Here is a 20,940-nt window from a genome sequence, read left to right on the forward strand (position 1 = left end):
TGCAATTTTGGCGCAAGTAACACCATTAATCGTTATAACAGCGTAAATGGAGGTTTTTGTTAGGACAGAATTTTTAAAAACCAAAAAAATAAGAAAATGGAAAAGAAATAGGGTGAATGGCGAACCATGTAACGCCGTGCATTTCCACAAAAAAATGTGGATCGTTTTTATAGCGAAACTGTTGTTAGCTGGACGGCCAGAATTGGGAAAAACTAAAAAAATCATAACACATGTGATTGATCCCTCTTTCATAGGAATCAGTAAAAAAAACGAAAGTGAGATGTGCCTTCACAGGATCAGTTGAATGTTTATTCTGCATTGATATGAACTGAATGAAACCATGAATGAAACATAAATGAAACCACACGCGCTCGCAAACCATGCGAACGAAACCGAACGGGTTGCCAGCGAATCGTTTGGTGAACTCACGGTCCGCTGCAGCGAAAGAGTATGATTTGCAGGGCGGTCTTCTGGGTTTGCTTGGCGAGCAACACCTGCTGGAGCGTCGCTTTTGCAAATGTGCGACCACTGCGTCCCTGCACCGTGGAGTGTACGGCAGACGGTTGCGTTGCGACGAGCTCAGCTGGCGCCAACTGTCGGCACTCATTTTCATCGTGGTGCCCTACTTTGCTTCACCTCTCTTACAGGGCAGCACCATCGAAATAGACGAGGTTATGCGGATTCGGTAAAGCGCCTGGCACTTGCCGTTGCGGCGACGGAGAAGCCGGTTCGAATCCTGGCTCAGCCGCTTTTTTCTGGTGATGTCATTTCGGTGACGGATATGACGTCAGTAAGATCTTTCTGGATCCCGGCATAAAACACTTTCGTGTTAAAATAAAAACATTAGCGAGAATGGCGAACTTGTGACGCCCTGCATTTCCACAAAAATACAGATTATGTGGGTGTAACATCTTTATTCGTTATAGTAGTCTAAATGAAGATAATCGGGGTGACAGAATTTTGAAAAACTAGTTTCTTCCCACAGGCAATGTACAGAAAATTGCTGAGGCCACACAATCTATTACAGTCATATGACTAATAGAAGTTCAATTGGCTGTTTTTTACTTCGTTTAGAGTAATTTGTTGGGGAGGTCATCCACGTGGTTTAATTCCATGGCTGTTCAGCACAAGCTCAATTATCGCAAGACATATGTTGACCCCGTTTGGCTGCGTGGGTAATTCGATAGTACGAATATTTCCGAAGAGCATCGCCCACATTCGTTTTAAAGGTTGCTGATAAAGTAGATAGCAGCATTCGTCGTTGTCCTAAAAGGTATTCTACAGCTAAACATAAAGTAATTTGATATTGACAAGGTAAGAGTGTAGGAGGAAAAAGTAACGTAATAGAGAGGCAGATGCCTCTATATAGGGCACTCACAATAGATTGCTCCGGTCAGTTTCAGGTAAGCATAAGTCTCACGTTGGCTTTTGCAGTTTTCAGTATTGGTTGGAAAAAGAACATGGCATTTTTTGACGTTGCTTTGTTTGCTAATGTTTCAGCTTTAATTACACGTTGTTTTCGTAGTTTTTAAGTGCAGTTGTTGATTTCAGGTTCTCAAAGTTTCGCTCACCCAGAGATAATTTTATGTATGGCAGGTAGTTGTTTTTATCTGCAGCATTTTGGACCATCTCCTCACACTGAATCCCTGTCCCACATACGAGCAGTGGGTGGACCGGCTGTTCAGCTCCTACCTCCGGAGTCAGGGCATGCTGATAGAGAGGGCACGAGCAGCCAGCAAGGACCAGGGCATTCCGGACTAGCGGATGTCCCCCACCGGCCCGGGGCACTCACCATTCTGCACCATTGCGCTCGAAGTTAGAGATATTCGTTGATCAACCATTCTTAGTTCATTGTTTTAATGAGAAGTTATTCTTGGATTTTTAGGAATTTTTTCTCGAATGTATTCGATGACTCATACGGCGAAATGCTATTATTGGGCATTTTCTGAAAAGTGTTGCCTGCTAGGGTGAGAAAACTGCGTCGACAGTCTTGTCAATATTTTTTTTTTGCCCGGTCCGACCACAGGAGATGCCAGTTAAAAGAGAACATAAGGGGTCTCTTGCTGCTATCGTAAGCCTGTGTGTGGGAAGCAATACTTAGGCTTTTGACATACAATCCCATGAAGACAAATTGTTCTACTTCATTAGAAAAAAAAAACAACTTAAACAGCGCAGTCGGAAAATAGGGCAAATCCTTAATATCGTAAGGATTCAGTCCACAAAGTCGATACTAAAAATATCAATTAAAGATGTAAAGTATCTGTTCTACAGGCTAGTGGTCTAGTAAGATCAACATTGGTGTTACAAATTCGAGCTGTAGGCAATCTTTGCGTATTTTTGTTCAAATACCGAATACGTACTCCAAATATTTAGGTAGGAATAGGTGTAGTGATTTCTTACCTATCTATTATATGCGACTGCATCTCATTCACTCGCCTTGTCCATGCAGCGTCGTCGGCGTTGTTGTCGTCCGTTCCTCCCCATTCTCCTCGCCGCGCGAGCTGCGCTCTCGGCCGCTCACCCCCTCTCCTCTCCGATGCGCCTCTCTCGTTCACACCCCTCCCCCTACACTATAAAAAAATAATAGTTAGCGGCACCCGGTTTCGATCCCACGACCGTATGGGCGGAGCGCGAGGTACATGGTGCTCTTTTCACTGCGCCACAAAACCGAGACAGAATCAAATGCTACGAACGCGCCTTATATCCTTGACTCATTCAAACTACGTCAAGAAGCTACTGATACAACGCATGATGGGGCAATGATTAACACTTGCAATAAAAGAAAAGAAGCTCCCACTTACAGCAACAATGATGGAGTAAAGGTCGTTGCGACAGCGAAGCCCCAAGCATACCACTGAGAGAGATTGAGCAAGATTGGCCAATAAAACATAATAATAATCATAAAACATAATAATCATACACGTTCCCGACACGTTTCACGCGATTTCATATTCAATCCAACGGAAACACCAAGTGAACCCCACGATGCGTCGCATCTACACAGGGTTCCCCTCGCGGGGAGGTGGGCGCAATTTTTTATTTATTTTCATTTTAGATTGTATGCCCACGCTCCTTCTTCTTTTCTTCGCGCTGCTGTTACAGAAGAATATTTATCAACCCTTTCGATAACAGCGCGACTGTTTATATAAAGGAGTCATTTAGCAACTACATTGAACACAAGAGTAATAAACAGGTTCGAGGAACGCTTGTGATAAACAGATTTTGCTGCAGCGGGTGACTCTCGTTAATTAATTATTTAGTTTATATCACGATAGTCGTGCTGATGAAGAGCCGTGTGCATTTATGGAGAAGCACTTTAACACGAAAGATATAAGTGGCCTATTGAGAGGACAACCCTTCGTCAGGTGTTGCCTTTTCTAGAAGCGGCGAAAAAGGTGATAACATGGCGGTGACCTTAAACGAATTAAAAAGACGTAATTTATTACAAAATGACAATAGCAAAACTTGGGCCGAGATAGGAATGAAACACAGGACTTCTGAATACGTCTGAATGAGCAGGGATCCCCGCCGTCATTTTGGATTTTTTTTTTGCATTTGCCCCCACACATTACACGTCAAAAATAGATTAAAAACACGGCCATCTCGACGAACGTAAAACCTGAGAAGGGCGAATCATGCAGTGCATATGTATTCATGGCGCCTTGGTGTTTTTGTCCATGGACATGAAACCCTTGGGGGTTAGAGGTATACAGCTTTGTTATAAAAGTCTCGTCTTTGCAGCACGAAACGTCTTAGCGCGAGGCGCTGGAAAACGAGTGTCCCGGTGTGTTCTTTTATTACGCGTTCTTGCCCACGGATATGAAACGTTCTAGCGCGAGGCGTTTTGAAACGAGTGTCCCGGTGTCTTAGTACCGTGTCGACATGAAACGATAACGACGACAAGAGACGCCAACAGCCCGAGCCCCTAAGTAAATTCGCCCCTAAACTATCGGCCGAATTTTGGATGGCGATAACACTTCAAATAAACATCAAACGTACAGAGTTCTTCTAGTACAGGTAGCCATTACAGATCGAGTGTCTACAACCTGTGCACTTCAACGAGCAATTTGATACTTTGTGCGAACTATTTGCTCACACTGAGAGCCTGGAGGTCAGGGTGGCGCACCGACATCTTCGACCTCCAAATTGCATGCAAGCCTACAGCCATGATTAAGTCATATGGCAAATTGCCTCTAGGTACGTAAAGAAATCGTATGCTTGTGGTGAAACGGGCAGGTTTATCTGTAAAGTTCCTTGTAACACATCCCAGAAAAAGATGGCGTCCCAGCACTCCGCGAAAACGGGCTCAATATTTTCCGGTTTGTTGCAAAAATTGCAAGTTGTAAGAACAGCGACCAACAAACCTTTCTCCTGCATCCACATCTTAACTGCGAGTGTACCCGTGTGTAGCTTGTGGGATTATAGAGGTGTAAAAGTAGGTTAGTTACTTTCCCATGCAGTTCCAAAACAGGCGACGAGAGACAGTAATCAGTCTTTGTCATCTCGTTTCGCCCAGCTAGCAAGCTGTCTCCCACCCCGCGACGGCGCGCTCCACCGCGCCAGCCGCGGCGGGCCCTGCCTCAACGGAACAAAGGAAGCGGCAAGTGTTTTCGCTCATTGACATTTATTACTGAATACTAAACATACAAAGAACATGCAGGCTTGCTAGTTGACGGCGAGGATGCAGTTCCTCGGCAGGGGAATTTAAGGGAATCGAGAGGTTCGAGTCACAGCGACAACAGTCATCTCCTGGGCGCCTCAGCGCGCTCGCGTTTGTCTTGCTGGGACGCCGATGGCAGCCATTGTCACCCTCCTTTTTGCCCGATCCTCGAAGGAAGGAGGTCACCAGGCGCGTCCTGTCGCCTGGCTTCCCGAGCTCCAATGGTCCAACCCCTCGCCGCTTGCGTCCCGCACGCTCTCACCGGCCACAGGACACTCCTTCGGCGAGGAGGTAGATCCCCCTCGCGGACATCTCGCCAAGCAAGCTCCCGCGAGGAGCAAGCAGTGCGGGGAAGCCAAACGAAAGGCAACGCGTTAAGGTCGCCTTTCCAGACGCTTAAAGAAAAAATGCCGCACCCCTCTGTCTAACGACGACGATGGTTGAACGCGTAGCTTGCTCTTGATGGATGCTTTTGTTGGCCAATCCCACACTGCGAGTATGTTCTACTCTGGAGGTACGCACCATCCTTATAGAATACCCACAGCAACTCTCGTGCGTGTACTCCGTAGCCCCAACGTATGGGTTTGGGGTGTACGGCGCGAATTGGTGCCTGCTGCTTGGGGTTTGCTTTGACCATTTCGAAATGGAGCAATCGGATAGACGCCGGCCTCATAACGCGAAAGACCCAAGCTTGATTCGGGCGCCGGGAAGCGTATTTTTTCTTTCACTTCACCCACAAGTAGTAATCAGCACCGTCAATGAAAGTTGGCTTTTCTGCAGGGCTCATTGGCCTACAACGGCATCAGTGAGGACAATAAAGTTTCGCTTTAAACGGTTCTCACAGATGCTAGGACAGCAATTTTTCAACACCAGATAACACGTCCCGGCCAGGAAGAGATCTATACACTGATCGGTAAAGTTGCACAAGGAAAAAGACATCCTTCAAGTCTTTAGTAATTGCTTTTCTTGACGCAGTTGCTGCGATACTCCAAGGATAACCGTACTGCTAGAAACCAGGTGTCTACTGCCTCTTTCATTTAACCTTATGGCTACTACAGCTCTCATTTGCAGACGACACAATAAACGGTGGGAACGTCGTTGACTGTACACTTTGTAAAAAGGTTCACAGAAAATGGTCATCCGTATCCCGTAAAAATAAAAACCGGTTAACAAGCTGACAAACATGAACGTGACACAATCGAACCTCGCCCTCATTAACTCGCCGGAGAAGATTCCCAAACTGAACTGAACGTTCCCAAACTGAAGACCCGGTAAACATGACACACACAGGATGTATTTTCTGAACTTGAACTCGCAACAATGAAGTACTTGCATTACGTTACCACAGTTTTGCTACAAGAGAAATGTTGCAAAGTGTGGCAAGCGTGAAAACAGACAAAGCTCGACCCCCCACATCGTTGTCTTTTCGCAGCCTCACCGTCTCGGATATACCGTACTCAAGGCTATCCTGATAGCTGTCCAGGTGACTCTGAGATAACGCACTGGTGTGCGTGAACAAGCTACATTTTAAAACACCAATGTCGCTGCCGCCCACTCCGCATAAAACAAACCCACACACTTTGCCCAGTTAAAGGGACCCTGAAACACTTTCGATAAGCGCTTTCAGTTTTTGCTTCGCGTCTGGTACCACTGCAAAAGCTAGTTACCGCCAGCACGGAGCGGCACTGCTTGATTTGCTCGTCGAATCAGATACGCCTTCGATTTCTTCTTTGTTTCTGTGGCTGTATTTCTAAAGTTTCTATCGAAAAGCGTTCATTGCTGCAACTGAAGGATAACCGCCCAACAGCCGCTACATGGCCTTAATGACGTAATTAGAGCGGTTGAAGAACGTCAAGACCAGGAAAGAGACAAAAATCTTTTGAGCGAGTGTCCAAGTTATCTTATGGGCATAGAGCAGTAATTCTTGGCTGGGGTACTTTGCCACCCCCTAATCTAAGTACTGGGTGTGTTGGGTGACTACGTTCTGCAAGCATTTATGACTTCAAAAAAAGTTGAATACAGGGTTGCAGGGTTCTTTAACAAAACTCTCAGTAACGCGACAAAAGTCCTTCGTTATCATTACCGATTTGCTGGTGGCCTCCTTGTCCTCACAGAATAGAGCTACGTCATCCGCATGTGGTAATAGTCTGACCTCAATCGAGTGAAGGAAAAAACCACGCAAACCACCATTATGAATTATTCGCAAATAAAAGAGTTCCCTAAAATGCAACACAACACAGGAGAGGCAGGGTATCCATGTCTCAAAGAAGATAAAACGGGCGTAGCCCGAAACAACCCATTCCCGTTTTAACCAGCACCATTTAAACCCGTTCCAGAAACACCCTTCCGGTTTGACCCGTCCCATGTGCACAGTTTCCCAAAATGACCTCCCTGTTAGCGCTCTTCCCGTTTCAACCCGTTAACAAAACACCCTTCCCGTTTTAACGCGCTCTCAAAGCGCCCTTCCCATTTGAACCCACTTCAACCCATTCGAATTCCTGAAAATATGCTCTACCGTTTTTGAAAGTGTACCCCAAAACGTGCATCCAAGAAACGGGTCATGTACTACTGTAAAAACATCTATGCAGCAATTTACCTGTAATTGAGTGTACGGCTGATTATTTCCGGCCGATAAAAGTTTGCCAATGCCTGACGCCGTCATTGCTTCGTCATTTCTCATTCGTCTGGCTTCTGTACGGAATCAAAAATGTTTGTTTGTTCGTTCATGCCTTTCCTCCCAAAAGTAACAATCGCGCTGAAACAATTAATTATGCCTTCGAAAGACCTTTGTTCCAGTGCCGGTACTCCTAGCGGCCACAACGGCTAGCTAATCAGTCAGGGCTGGAGAGATTTCGCTGTCAGAACACTTGTGAACGGAACATCCTGCATCGATGTGGGTTCAAATATTTACATTTGCACTGCTTTTTGATAATCAAGAAACGTGCACCAAAGTGAAAATGAACCTACTGCAAGGGCTCATTTGACGAAACTGCGTACGTTGCATGTGATGCATGTCTGTGCTGGCATTCCAAAGAAAAGTTCTCAAGACGGCAGCATGTTCTGTAAAACATGTTTGAAGCATTAGATCGATGGCTATTTAAAGGTTATACCCTACATTTGGTTTTCGACACACTGCGTGCTCATCTACGCGTTATCCGAAAAAAGTACTCCTAAAAAAATATAGCTTGGGGTGTCTTTAATGCCTGGATGAGAAATGTGTGCGAACCATTTCCTCCAAGATAAAATTTCAGCTTTATACTTAAATGGCCATCTTTTTACAGACATTTGCATTTGAAGTGAAGGTTAGCCCCACATTAAAATGGATAGCAAAAGCGGATAGTAAAAATGAATTAAAAGGTTGAGGTGTGCTTTGACCCGCAATAGTTACCGCTTTCATAAAATACGTTTTTCATTAGTTAGTTAGATTTAGTAATTAAACTGCGCGAGATCTTTTTCCCATGTTGAAATAAAACAGTAGCCCTTTACGACTCATAATGAATGATAATTGGATTTCGTAAAAGACCACATCATACGAACACTACTAGCTGGCACTGCGTTCGCGGCAAGAGGTTCTATTTGGTTAGTTCCCGTATTTTCCTTTCCTCTGGGTGTTAGATATGCAAAGAAGTGCATGTGCGTTCTGATGTGATACTTTGAAACTCCCATGCAACCATCGGGATTCAAACCCACACCGCTGGCGGAGCACGCACGAGAGCTAAGCGCTCCACACCACTAGACGAACGCGGAACCAGTCGGATGGATGCGGTTTCAACTGTAATTCACCAATGCTGTACCGGCTTGGACGTAATGCAGCACCCCACGTGTTGCTTTTTAATTGACGCCACGTATCGTAAAACGGACTATGGCAATAAGGCGGTGTATGTGAATAGGGCGTGTCAGTACTTTGGTTCCGCCAGCCATAACTATGTTTTACGGTAGAATACGTTTGACGTAAGTTCAAAGCAATTTTCAGGTTACGTCGGACTTAAGTGTAATTTTTTTACTTCGGTTTACGTGGGACGTAACACAAAATATTGGGTTAAAGTACAGTCGGACGTAATTTTGTTTTCGAAAATGGCACGTGCCTTGATACCAGTCACCTGAGTCGAACTGGGTACGTTATTCCGTGGAGGGGCTGAATGGGAAACTACGAAACGAGAAGGTCGTTTTGCACCGGGTTGAAACAGGAGGGAACAAACGAGAAGGTTGGAATGGGAATGGGTTCAAATGGGAACAGGCGAAATGGAAAAGGGCGAAACGGAGAAGGTCGTTTTGCGCCGGGTTGAAACGAGAGGGCACAAGCGGGAAGGTTGAAAGGTAAGTGGGTTCAAACGGGAACGTCCCGACAAAACCGAAATACTTTTGGAGACCTTCTTGCGTATAATACGTTTTGTGAAACATTCCCGATACGACATGTGTACGCCGTCCGTCCTTTTCAACATTACGAACATTAACATAGTCCAGAACGCAGAACAAGATTTCGTGACACGTTTTATCAAACGCCTGCTCATAATAAATCTGAAGCATTGCTACTCTTCTCAAAACACATCACCAAACTGTAAAACACTACTTGCGAGATGAATTTGTTTAATATGCCTCTACCTCGTATACCACACGCATGTGGCCACCCTACCAGTGCCGTCATTATTCACTGTAATCTCTTTTCTATAATCTTCATCAGGACTTTGTAGTTTGTATTGACTAAGGTGATTGGCCTGTAGCCACTGACAGACTAAAGTTTTGCACTGTCGTCCGACTTAGGAATTTAACTTAAACAGTATGAGTCCGCGAAAAATAAAGCGGCAGAACGCCAACCTCGAACGCTTCGCCGAACACACTATACAAAAATGGTGCCAAGATTGTTGAAAACCTATTGCAGCAAACGGCACCGAAACCACTCGGCCCAGGAGATTTGCCTCCCTTTAAATGGCCAATGGCTCTCCCGACTTCACGTAATGTTATGTGGTCTTCCATTGTATTTTAAGCATGGGCATCTAAATGTAGCATGAATGAAGAAGTCTTTTTTGAAGTCTTCGATATTGCGAACGGCAGGGCCAGAAGAGTGTAGTGTAATATTGTACAAAACCACCTCCTATTATCTTTTTTATTTCGGGTAAACTCTCAGTCCAACACTATTTCGGTGATCTTGTTGGCTTCGGAGTGACCTGCCTCATCATTTAACACTCGTTTCGTTGGTGCTTTGCCCGCCGAATAGTCGACTGCCCTCACTCGCACGCTCACCCCCAAATATTTTTGTTTAGTGTTTCTAGCGTGTTCTTTATTGTACGTATGTCATCCCGGAAAACGCCAAGGGTTCCCATTATAGACTAGGCATCTTCCTTAAATTACGCTTCAGGTTACTTTCGGTTTCCTCCTCTTGACTTCCAAGGACAGTCCTCCTCTCTATGGCATTCCGCTTACAGCCCTGCTCAAACAATTCCCACTTTGCCCCCTAACTAATACATTCTGCGTTGGTGTGTTTGCAAAAAGCTTCTTTTACGGATTCTGTGGAAGTCTCGTCTTCCAACACCTTTGCATTCAAATTCCACAACTCCCAACTAAATTTATTATACCGTACTCTCTTTTCCTCCACGGAAAAAGAAACAAAACAGTGATAACTAAAGAGGCGTCGTCGGTGCCATATTTTTGGCATGTGGACGCCAGATTTCAATAAACGTAAAACCTATCTAATCGTGCGAGGATAGCTCCCTGAAAATGCGTAAATCTCAACACATTTTTATTTCCTGTGCAGTGTGTACCATTGGCAAGTTCACACTCGTAAATTAATTCATAAGGAATTTCTGCACTCCCATTCACTGCCCACCGTGGTCCATTTCTAGCCCTTACCTCTCAAACGCAATTGAAATCCTCACGTAAAATAATTTTTTTACCCGTGCTTAAGTATTGAGCGTACCCCACAAAAAAGGCAGCTCTTTATTGCACAATTGGGTCGTAGACACGTAGTGCACGAAATTCACCACCACAATATTCAAAACCGCAGAAACCTAACCTATCCGTTTCACACGAAAAAATTCTTTGTATTTCAATGCCAATGTCATTCCTAATAAACAGACACCACCCTCCTAAGGGGCCAACCGCGTGGTTCATAGAGACTCTAAAAAGGCTTTTAAAGGGCTATATCAAACTAGCGGAGCAGGTATCACTTCCCATTTTTGTTTCTTTGACAGGCAAGATGTCTATTTCCTTCCAGCATAATCCTTTTCAACTTTTACTGTTTTCGCCTTTTTCAAAGGCCTCGCATATTTATATTGGCTAAACGAAGCGCTTTTCGAAATACTACCATAATTTAGAGTTATAACTGCACCGTGCGCAAGAAGTAAAATAACATGAGACAGCTAAACAAACACACACAAAGAAAACAACAACAAAAAATCAATGAAAAAACAAAAGAAAAGAAAAACAAAACGAACCGATTTTTGGAAAAGCGGAGAGGCGACAAGGGTTCGTGGCGCTTAGCTCTGATGTCACCGTGCTCGCGAGGCCTGCCACACAAAGCAGTCTGCTGCGACCACACCTTTTAAACTTCAGCCCCCTTCCCGTCCGCACACAACCCACACTTGCAGCGCCTTGTCAACAGTATGGGGACTTCACCTTGGGTTTGTGGGGTGGAATATTTGCCTTCGCGACTCCGCCGCGGCCTTCGCTGGTGGCTCCTCGCCACTTGGCTCTGCGGAACCTCCTCCCTCGTCCCCTCCAACATCCCTTTCACGTTTCCCTCAGCCTGAACTTCCACCTGGGTTCTTGCCTTGGGTCTTCGCCTTGCCCGTCAACTTTCATGGTGGCTGCGTTCGGCTCACCAACACTTTTACTGCCGTTATACGCCTTGGTGACGGCATCTTGTTCCTGGGGGGATTGGGAGTGTTTCACCAACTCTGCAGGCGGGCTGCGCTCCGGTGGTACGACCAGAGCTGGTTCAGGGGACGTTAATTACCACCTTTGCCGGCACCTCTACTTACCACCTTGCAGCCTCCCATGCTCCTTAATTAACTCGGACGTCTTCTTGTACCCTGCCGGTCCTGCTACGTTCCCTCACGTGCGAACGCACTCGCTGTCGTCGTGGCCGAAGCGGCGACAAAGAGCCCGGGGGGCACCGGACACCCGCGTCGAATGGGTCCGCGCCGGTCACAGCGGGGGCAGAGGGGCGCACGCCCGGGCACCTCGACCAGGGCTTGCTCGCCGGCAAAGGGTATCTCGTGGGGATATCGTCCCCGCTGACGCCCGATTTCAGCTGTAGATGACCATGGCTCGAATGCTAGAGCTGCGTGGAGCAGCCTGGCACACGCCATCGGTCCCGGGTCACTTATGTGACCGCGCTGGAAAGCCCAGGGCATTTTGCACTATGTCGTCGGGGACTTCCTGGAGCACCCAGTGGAGCTTTAACCGGATGTTCTGGCGGGGATCGTTAAAGAACCAGCGACGGCCCTTGACGGCCCTTGACTTGACCAGGAGGCAGCAAGCTTCGTCGTATCTTCGGCGTCCTTGAAAGAAACCGTCCACAACTGGTTCATCTGGTACACCCCCAAGGCGATAACTTCGGGGAGTAGCTCCAAGCGAACCAAAGAGTCACGGAATTCTCCGGCTTTGTACGGCCTGGTTCTCCAATCGGCGTGCAAAACACCGTTTTAAGCACAGATGGTCCAGACAGAAGTTGCAGCAGCATAACCTGACAGTCCTGGTTGTTATCACAACTGGTTGACCTGCTACTGCGGGCCGAAAGGCCCGCAAAATCCGCTGCTTGGTCAAAGCTCGCCATCCTGCGTCCGCACTGTGCAGTAGATGGAAACAGAATAGCGTCAATTTGTCTCAGTGGCGCTACCTGACTAAACGTTGACCCAGCGAGTACGTTGTAACGCTCTAGTACTTCTAAAAAGTCCACAAGAAATACACGCAAATCGACGTACACGCAGCTTAGCTTTCTTGGCCGCCGTAGGCTCTCCGTCACGATAACACGTCAGGATGAATAAAGATCGGCCAGTCACAATTACAGCTTCCGTCAAGCCCACGGCCATTTCACCAATTCCCATTTGGTGTCGATGTCACGCAACTAATTAGCAGATTCCCCTTCCCATATAACTGCACTGGCCAGGGAAGACGAGAGCTGCCATCAGAGGCTCATGTACGATTAACCTGTTCTCATTGACGGCAACGTCATCACAACCACTCGACGCAGTGGTCTATAGAACAGGGTTCGACGGAAGTCCGTCTGGTCAGGAAGTGGGTTCATAGAAACTTGCGGCACTGACTAAGTCACATGCACAGTTTTGACGGTTCTGGTCCCAAACAGGATACTAGTTCACAATGAGGCGACGCAAGACCTCGTTCCGTTTATTATCTGAGACGTCAGCATTGTGCTTTTGACTTAGTGATGACCGCAAAATCGTTATGGACTCAGTACTGTTGGGCTTTCAATTGCACATGCTTTTTTCTTTGACAAGAAGTGACAAGATGTGCATATGCGTTTTTGGTCATTTATTAGCGTAGAGATATTTGGGAGCTATTGAGAAAAGTTATTTCGCAGGCTTTCCGTGGTTGATACATTTTATGTCATATTTGGCTTCCGTAAAAACAGGAACTGGAGTGAACATATACCGTGTGACCTACCTTTGATACTACTGACAGGTTTGTTTCGAATTTAATGGTGTTGGGATGTAAAAGCTCTATATTTTTATTATAAATGACGCATATGTAGCATTTAATAAGAAGTGGGAAACCTGCCCATGCAGTGCGTACAGAGGGTTACCTAGCCAATTTGTAACGTGCAGCCGGTGTTTATCCGCGTGTTACTTCTTAGGATTTATTAATCTCCGGTTCATTATGATGCGGGTTCTTTGAATTTTTTTGTTCCCATTCCACCTCGCGGCGTCGCTGATCAGAAGCTGCAAGCTCTTCGTGACTCGAGGACTAGCAATTTCAAAGTAACGTGTAGCCAGTGTTCGCCATTGCCACCTTGAAGCTACCGCGCCCGGGAAACCTCGCATAGGGAAACGCGTCCCTACCCGCCGTTGTTGCTTGATCTGTGCATTTCGGTAGACGCTCGCTGCCGCAGTTGCTGCTGCAAGAAAGGTAACCTAGCCACATTATCTCACCTTGTTTGGAACTCCTCCACAGCCAGATTTTTCGCCCATGTGTATCGGCTTGCGCCGCGAAAGTTTTTTGCGTACAAAGGACCGCGGGATGTCCCTTTCGCCAAGCCATATAAACCTTCGCTTTCAGATACCTCTAGAAGACCGTGCGCCCGAAGGTGTTACATGAGGGTTCGCTGGCACAGGAGATAGAAACAATATCTCACAGCGAACAAAAGGGAACATGAAAACAACAGAATTTAGGATAACATATGCAAAAGCAGATTTGATATCAACATTTTAGTTATTACCATCCAGAACAACTCAGTTGTGTTTAGAACAGTTTCCTCTGAGATGTAAAACAAGATTCAACAGTGTTTCAATAACGTGAAATTTATCGAAGCTATAGCGAACTCTGCATGGCATACCACTCTTTCTGAAGCAAACCCAATCATTGCATTTCATAAGCTTACTTCTCTGATAAAAAGCTTGTACAAACTAGCAACTGTTACTAACCACACGTTGGTACTCTGCACCAAGACATCCATGGATATCCCGCGCCCGTTAACATGGTGTTAATAAAAGATATAACCTACATAAGAAATTAAAGCGTCAGAAATTCACCTCAACCCTAAGGACACGGTATACTAATTACTCTAACATGCTGAACAGCCTCTTAGAGGTTGCGAAAAAGGACTATTTTGAAAACGAAATCCTAAAATGTCACAGTTACCGTAAAAAAAACGTGGGACTGGATTAAAACATCCTTTAATCATCGTACATCACCGCACTCTGTATCAAAAAATTACCATACGGGCAGATACGCCGACTCAACCGACATGACTAATGAATAGATCTTTTATTGGTAACGACATGCCGCCCTCACAAACGTCTGGTACAGCATACACTATCTCTCTCCACTAGAGCTATTGTTCTACTTGTTTCCGACTGATCCGCACAAAGTTAGTGCAATAAAAGCTCGCTAATTCGAACTCGGTTAATTCGAACTTAGAGTTAATTCGAACTGGCACCATGGTCCCGGCACAGCCCTGTATATTTCAATGGGGGGAAAACTCCCGATAATTCGAACGTGTCGGTATCCAGAACGGTTAGTTCGAACTGGGATCCCCTGGTTTCAATCACTCCTCGCAGAAGTCCGCAAAGAGTGGTTACAATGTCTTTCAGATACAAACCAAACCAAATTTACTTGAGATGCGAAGCAACGAAACAGATAAACAGCGAATCCCGGGTGCTCTACGTTGCTGCAATAGCTTATTTCGCTAATGCAGCGCACGCTTACTCTTTATTTTGATTGCCTCGACCCTGCAATGTAAATAAACCTGTTTTTGAGCGTAAAGAGTGTAATGTTCCCGAAATCACCGGCCACAAACGCGTAGTAGTGCCTACTTCCCGATAACAAGTCCAGAGATGGCTTCTTTGTATTCTGCCCGCACACTGTGGCGGGATGTCCATTCATTCTAGCGCCCGCCCGCTAATTCGAACTCCGTTTAATTCGAACAATTTCATCGTCTCCTTCGAGTTCAATTTAACTTGCTTTTGCTGTACTATCATTTTAGGCCTAAAAAGTACGAGGCCCGCACTTGATGGACTACACGCATTAAAAAACAAAGCTTGCATCCCATAATTTCGCAGCAGCTTTGTCCCATATAATTCACGCGGTATATAAATCTGGCCCATTTCGAGACGCTCTTAACCTCTATAGGGTTACTCCGTTATTCAAAAAGGAAATCCTGAAATAGTCTCGAATTATCGTCCAATTTCTGTGCTACCTTTTTTTCACCAAGGTAATCAAAAAAAGTAATAGTAACTCTCTTGCTAAAGTATTTTCGATCACTGCATCACTATGGCTTCCGCCCAGGTTCTTCTAGAGAGCTAGCTTTAATACCTCTAACCACAATATAAAACGCCGATTTGACGCAGCAGGCATTTTCCAAGCAGTTCTTATTGATTTCACAAAACCTTTTGATACTATAGTCAGCAAACTTTGCCAAAAACTCTAAAACATAGGAATACATGGTCTATCCTTATCACCACAGCGTAGCTACGGAGATAAACAATCTCAGGTCGTAAAAATTAATAATTCCCTCTCCCAACCTCTAATTATCAAGAAAGGCGTTCCGCAGGGTTCAATTTTGGGCCCAATCATCATAATCATCATCATCATCATCTACTTACTCAGGTTTACTGCAGGACGAAGGCCTCTCTCACTGACTTCCAACTGCTCTTGTCCTGAGACGCTCGAGTCCGTTAAAGTAATGAGGAATAAGCATGCAAAAACGTCCTCTTCAGCTTAGATATAGAAACGCCGAATAATATTTTATTGTATATAAACGACCTGCCCTATTGCCTATATGTTAGTAACAGCTACCTTGTTATAGAGGAATGATACCACCATTTATGCTCACAATAAATAAGCAAACGAGGTAGTGTACCCATTAAATCATGACGTACGCAACCGATCACTGCGGTGCGCAAATAATGTACTTTGCATTAACCCTGCAAAGAATCATTTCGAGATATTTCACACACAGCGGCGCAAGTGACATCGCCGTAATTGTTAGAAAACCATGCTATTCATCTCTCGCCAGACGTGATATTCCTAGGCGTTCTACTAGACCAACACATAAAGTTCTACCTACACATCAAAATCTTATCTAAAAAGTTGAACTTTGCAGAAGGGTCATTATTAAATCCCATCTGTGTTTTCCACGCTACACTATGATCTCTCTTTGTCCCGCTTCCATTCTCACCCATTTGCAATACCACGTGCCTACCTAGTTTAACACCTACGCCACTGGTCTTGCGCATGTGCAGCATTTAGGAACCGAAGCCTTGCTGCTCATTACAAAAATGCTTGAGGATATACAATCATAAAGCAGGGCTGTGAACTAAATATAAATATGAGTAAATTTAAAGTGATGATGAATAAATATCCCAAAAGCGCTCTCCTCAGCTTATGTAACCAAACGCCAGAACAAGTGGAATAGTACACCTTTCTCGGACAGGTTGTCAGGGCTTACCCCAATAACAAGAGACCAATTCGGAGAATAGGTATGCGGTGGAGTGCTTTCGGCAAACACTCTGAAATATTGAAAACTAATCTACCTCTATTACTCAAAAGAAAACTATACAACCAATGCATCGTGCCAGTGATGGCATATGGATCGGAAACTTGGCACCTCTCTAAAAAACTAGAAAGCAAACTTAAGTCGGCTCAACGGTTCATGGAACGAACAATGATCGAAGCAACACTTAGGAACAAGAAATGAGCTTCCCGGATCAGGGAACACTCACGTAGATGATCATCTACATCATCATCATCATAATAATCATCACCACCACCAGCCTATCTAAGCGCAGTGCTGGGCAAAGGCCTCTCCCTTTAATCTTCAATTATCCAGCTCCTGTGCTAACTGCGACCAATTTATCCCCGCAAACTTCTTGATCTCATCTGACCATCTAACTTTCTGCCCCCTCCCCCGCAACGCTTGCCTTCTCTATAGGGATTCACTCTGTTACCCTTAATGACGAAACGGTTATCTTGCCTTCGCAATACCTGCCCTGTCCACGTCCATTTCTTCTTCTTAATTTCGACTAACACACGCCTTTGTTCCGTGACCAACTCCGCTCTCTTCTTGTCCCTTAGTGTTACACCTATCATCTTCCGTTCCATTGCTCGCTGAATCGTCCTCAATTTAAGTTGAACCCTCTTAGTGAGCCTCCAAGTATCTGCCCCGTAGGTGAGTACCGGTAAGATGCAGCTGTCATACACTTTCTTCTACAGCGACAATGGTAGGCTGCTATTCATTATTAAGTGCAATGCACTTCTTAAGCGACCCTGAACCTGCGTCTACCGGCGATGTCCGCGCACGTGGAGATGGGCGCGCGCAGCCTGGCTGCTGACATAGCACATACCCACGTGGGGGATTGGCCAGGAATCTCCTCGTCTTCCTTGGCAACGGGGGGAGATGGGCGCGCGCTGCCTGGCCGCTGACATGGCACATACCCACGTGGGGGATTGGCCAAGAATCGGGCGTGATAAGGGCTAATGCACCCGCTTAAAGGAGTACTGACACGAAATTTCAAAGCTGAGATCCGCTCTAGCAATCAAGTACAACGACAACACAAATAGGTGTTTGTGAATAAATGCATCTTTCTTTCTTTGTAGTTGTGTGTGTGTGTGTGATCTCTCTTTCGCGAACATTACCGAACCACGCAAATTCAACTCGTGCATTCGCACTTTCACATTCTTCCCCTCGGGGAAATGCGGGGATTTTTTTCTGAGAATGTCTGCCATATGCACCCTACCCCATTCTGATCCTTCTAATTACCTCTGCCTCATGGTTGGGATCCTGGGTCACAACTTGGCCTAAGTAGATATATTCGCTTACCCCTTACACTGCCTCGCCACCTATCTCAAACCCCTGTTCTGTCCCGAGGTTATCTATCATTACTTTAGTTTTCTGCATCTTACTTCTCTGGCCCACGGTTATACTCTGTTTGTCCAGTGCGGTAAGCATACTTTGCAATTCGTCCCCCGAGTTACTTAGCAAGGCCACGTCATCAGCAAATCTGAGGTTACTGAGATATTCTCCATTAACCCTCACTCCCATCTGTTCCCTATCCAATGTTGTGAATACTTCTTGTAAACATGCTGTCAATAACATTGGAGAGATTGTATCTCCTTGTCTGACGCCCTTACTTATAGGTACTTTACTGCTCTCCTTATGGAGGATGATGGTAACTGTGGACCCATTGTAAATACCATCCAGTATTCTGATATAATGCTCATCTAGACCCTGGTTCCGTAATGCCTGAATGACTGCTGAGGTTTCGACCGAGTCAAATGCTTTCTCATAATCTATCAAGGCTATATGTAGGGGTTCAGCATACTCAGCGCACTTCTCAGCTCACGTAGATGATATCCTCGTTCAATGTGAGGATTTCTGTTTCTTTCGAGTCGGCGTCACTTCGTCGGGCGGGGTCAGGGTCGCGAATTCTTTGCAGATAAAAGGAGGTTCCTTCAAAATAAAGTCGTCTTGTGATAGACGGGTTAACGTTTACCCTCTGATAATATATCAATCGGAAATGTGAGAACGAGTAAGCAGACTATGTAAAGCAAGAATTATGCGGGTGAGTTAGTTTGACAAAAACTAGTTTTGTGTGTCTGCGTACACCTTCGCACTTCCCATGTTCTTGTCAGCATCAAATGCCTAACGTTTACCGTCTGTAAGGTCCACTTATGAGGTCAGGGGCCAGGCGCGCAGGCTGCGCGGGAGAACCCGCCACTCTTCCTGGTGGCTCGACACTGTGGACTCTACGCGGCAGCCATCTCCAATTCGTCACGGCACGCATGGGAGACGGATTGTCTAGCCCACGGAGTACCGCGGGGTTAATCCCCCATTAAGAACGCAGACGGCGCCGCCGGGTTCCGAGAATGGTCGACGTGACGCGCGGGGGAGGTGGAATTACCGGCGTCAGAGCGCCCACCGCGCGAGACACCATTGTCAACGCGCCCCGGTCGGCACAGTGCACTGTCGCCGCCTTTCGCCCTCACCCCGCGGTGTCGCACGCACTTGCTCGTCCGCGAGCGGGCCGTTGACCCAAAGATGTTGGCGCCTCATTGAATATTCCGTAGCAAGCTGAGTGATAGCTGTCTACGTGAATTTGGGCACTCCCTTAAGCGTGTACGAATGCTACAGGGGCGGTCCCGATAGAGCGTGAGCTCGAGGTGTTATAAGGCCGAACTTGGCCGTTAGAAATCGTTCTTGTACAACTGAGCGCTGAGCTGGGCAGTTCCCGGCTGGACAAGGAGTCTCAACCGTTAAAGCTAGGTTGGGATTTGTGAGCCCCATAGGCTAGAGGTTAAGATCGCGTCGGAAGTTTAGGGTACAACGCCGTACCGGGAAACAAGACGGATCTTGCGGCGAGACAGAGTCTCGGCCGTCGTTTCTCGAGCGGTTTGTGTACGCTCCGAGGATAGGAGAGTTAGATGAAGTTGAGAAGCTCGAGTGATTTGTACGAACTTGGAGCTAGCGTCTAGCTGAAGTTGGAAGGTTTTCCTTTCACTACTCATGTTTCCAGTTATCCTACTGTAAATAGCTGTATATAAACTTTCGTTTCAATTAATCAACCTCAACGCCGCGAGTTCGTGAATTCGACTGCCATCTCCAAGAACTTCAGCACCATCGCCCTGCCAGCCTCCTGCCAAATCAACCGGGCTCGGGCGATTGGGTTCCTGATTGACACCGGACTTCGGGGAAACGAACCACAACAATCTTTACTCCGTCCTAGATACGACAGCCAGACACGATAAGGACGACTAAACAGACCATGTAAACAAATTATGCGCATGGGTACATGAGAAATCACACTTCTTCTTAATGCCTGCATGCAAGGAGCAAATTTGGTTGTGTGACCAAAACAACAGGTAGCGTACGTGAAGTAAAACTTTCTAACGATGCTTATCTTGCGAACCGAATACATGTAGATGACCCACTTCTAATGTAAAATAAACACCAAAATACATTTCACTGTGTAAGCTTTTTTCCCCCCGAAAATCGAGAAGTAATATAGAGTATACGTCTTTTAAGGTTGAAATGTCGGAGATTCGCCCTTTTGGGAAACTAAGCGCCATAGGTGGTTTTTATTAAATTTTCTAAACGTTAATAATGAGCAATATGCGTGTGTATTAAAAGCAATGCCCCAGGAATAGCTTTTCTCTATAGGTGCACAACTTTTAAAAGCCGGAATATCTTAATTGTTTTCTGCTTTGTGGCGCCTTTCATATGATTCAGCAAGCACAAATGAAGTTTGGGCCACCTAACGCACTACTGCGTTTACTGACATTAGTTCCCGAGAATTACGGAGGTCACTATGTTGACACGCGGGCAGGGAACCATGCGCAGTATCAGCAGTATCAGTCATAAGGTATGTAATGAGAGTGCTCCAAGAGCGTAGCAAGATTGCTACGTTAAGGCAACAGAACATGTAGTAGGAATATTGTCTACAGTCTCGGTAACCGGAACACTACTACTGCCATTTTTTCCAGTTTTGAAGTACAAGGTCTTGTATTTGTAAAATAACTGTTATTTTGACACTGCAAGGCATTTCCATAGTTGTAAAAAGAACGCATTGGCCGAAACACGCTTAGTTATATATTGCATGATGCCAACA

Source organism: Haemaphysalis longicornis, unplaced genomic scaffold, assembly GCF_048455015.1.
Source record: "Haemaphysalis longicornis isolate Haplotype H1 unplaced genomic scaffold, Haemaphysalis longicornis Haplotype H1 scaffold_9, whole genome shotgun sequence".
Classification (NCBI taxonomy): Eukaryota; Metazoa; Arthropoda; class Arachnida; order Ixodida; family Ixodidae; genus Haemaphysalis; species Haemaphysalis longicornis.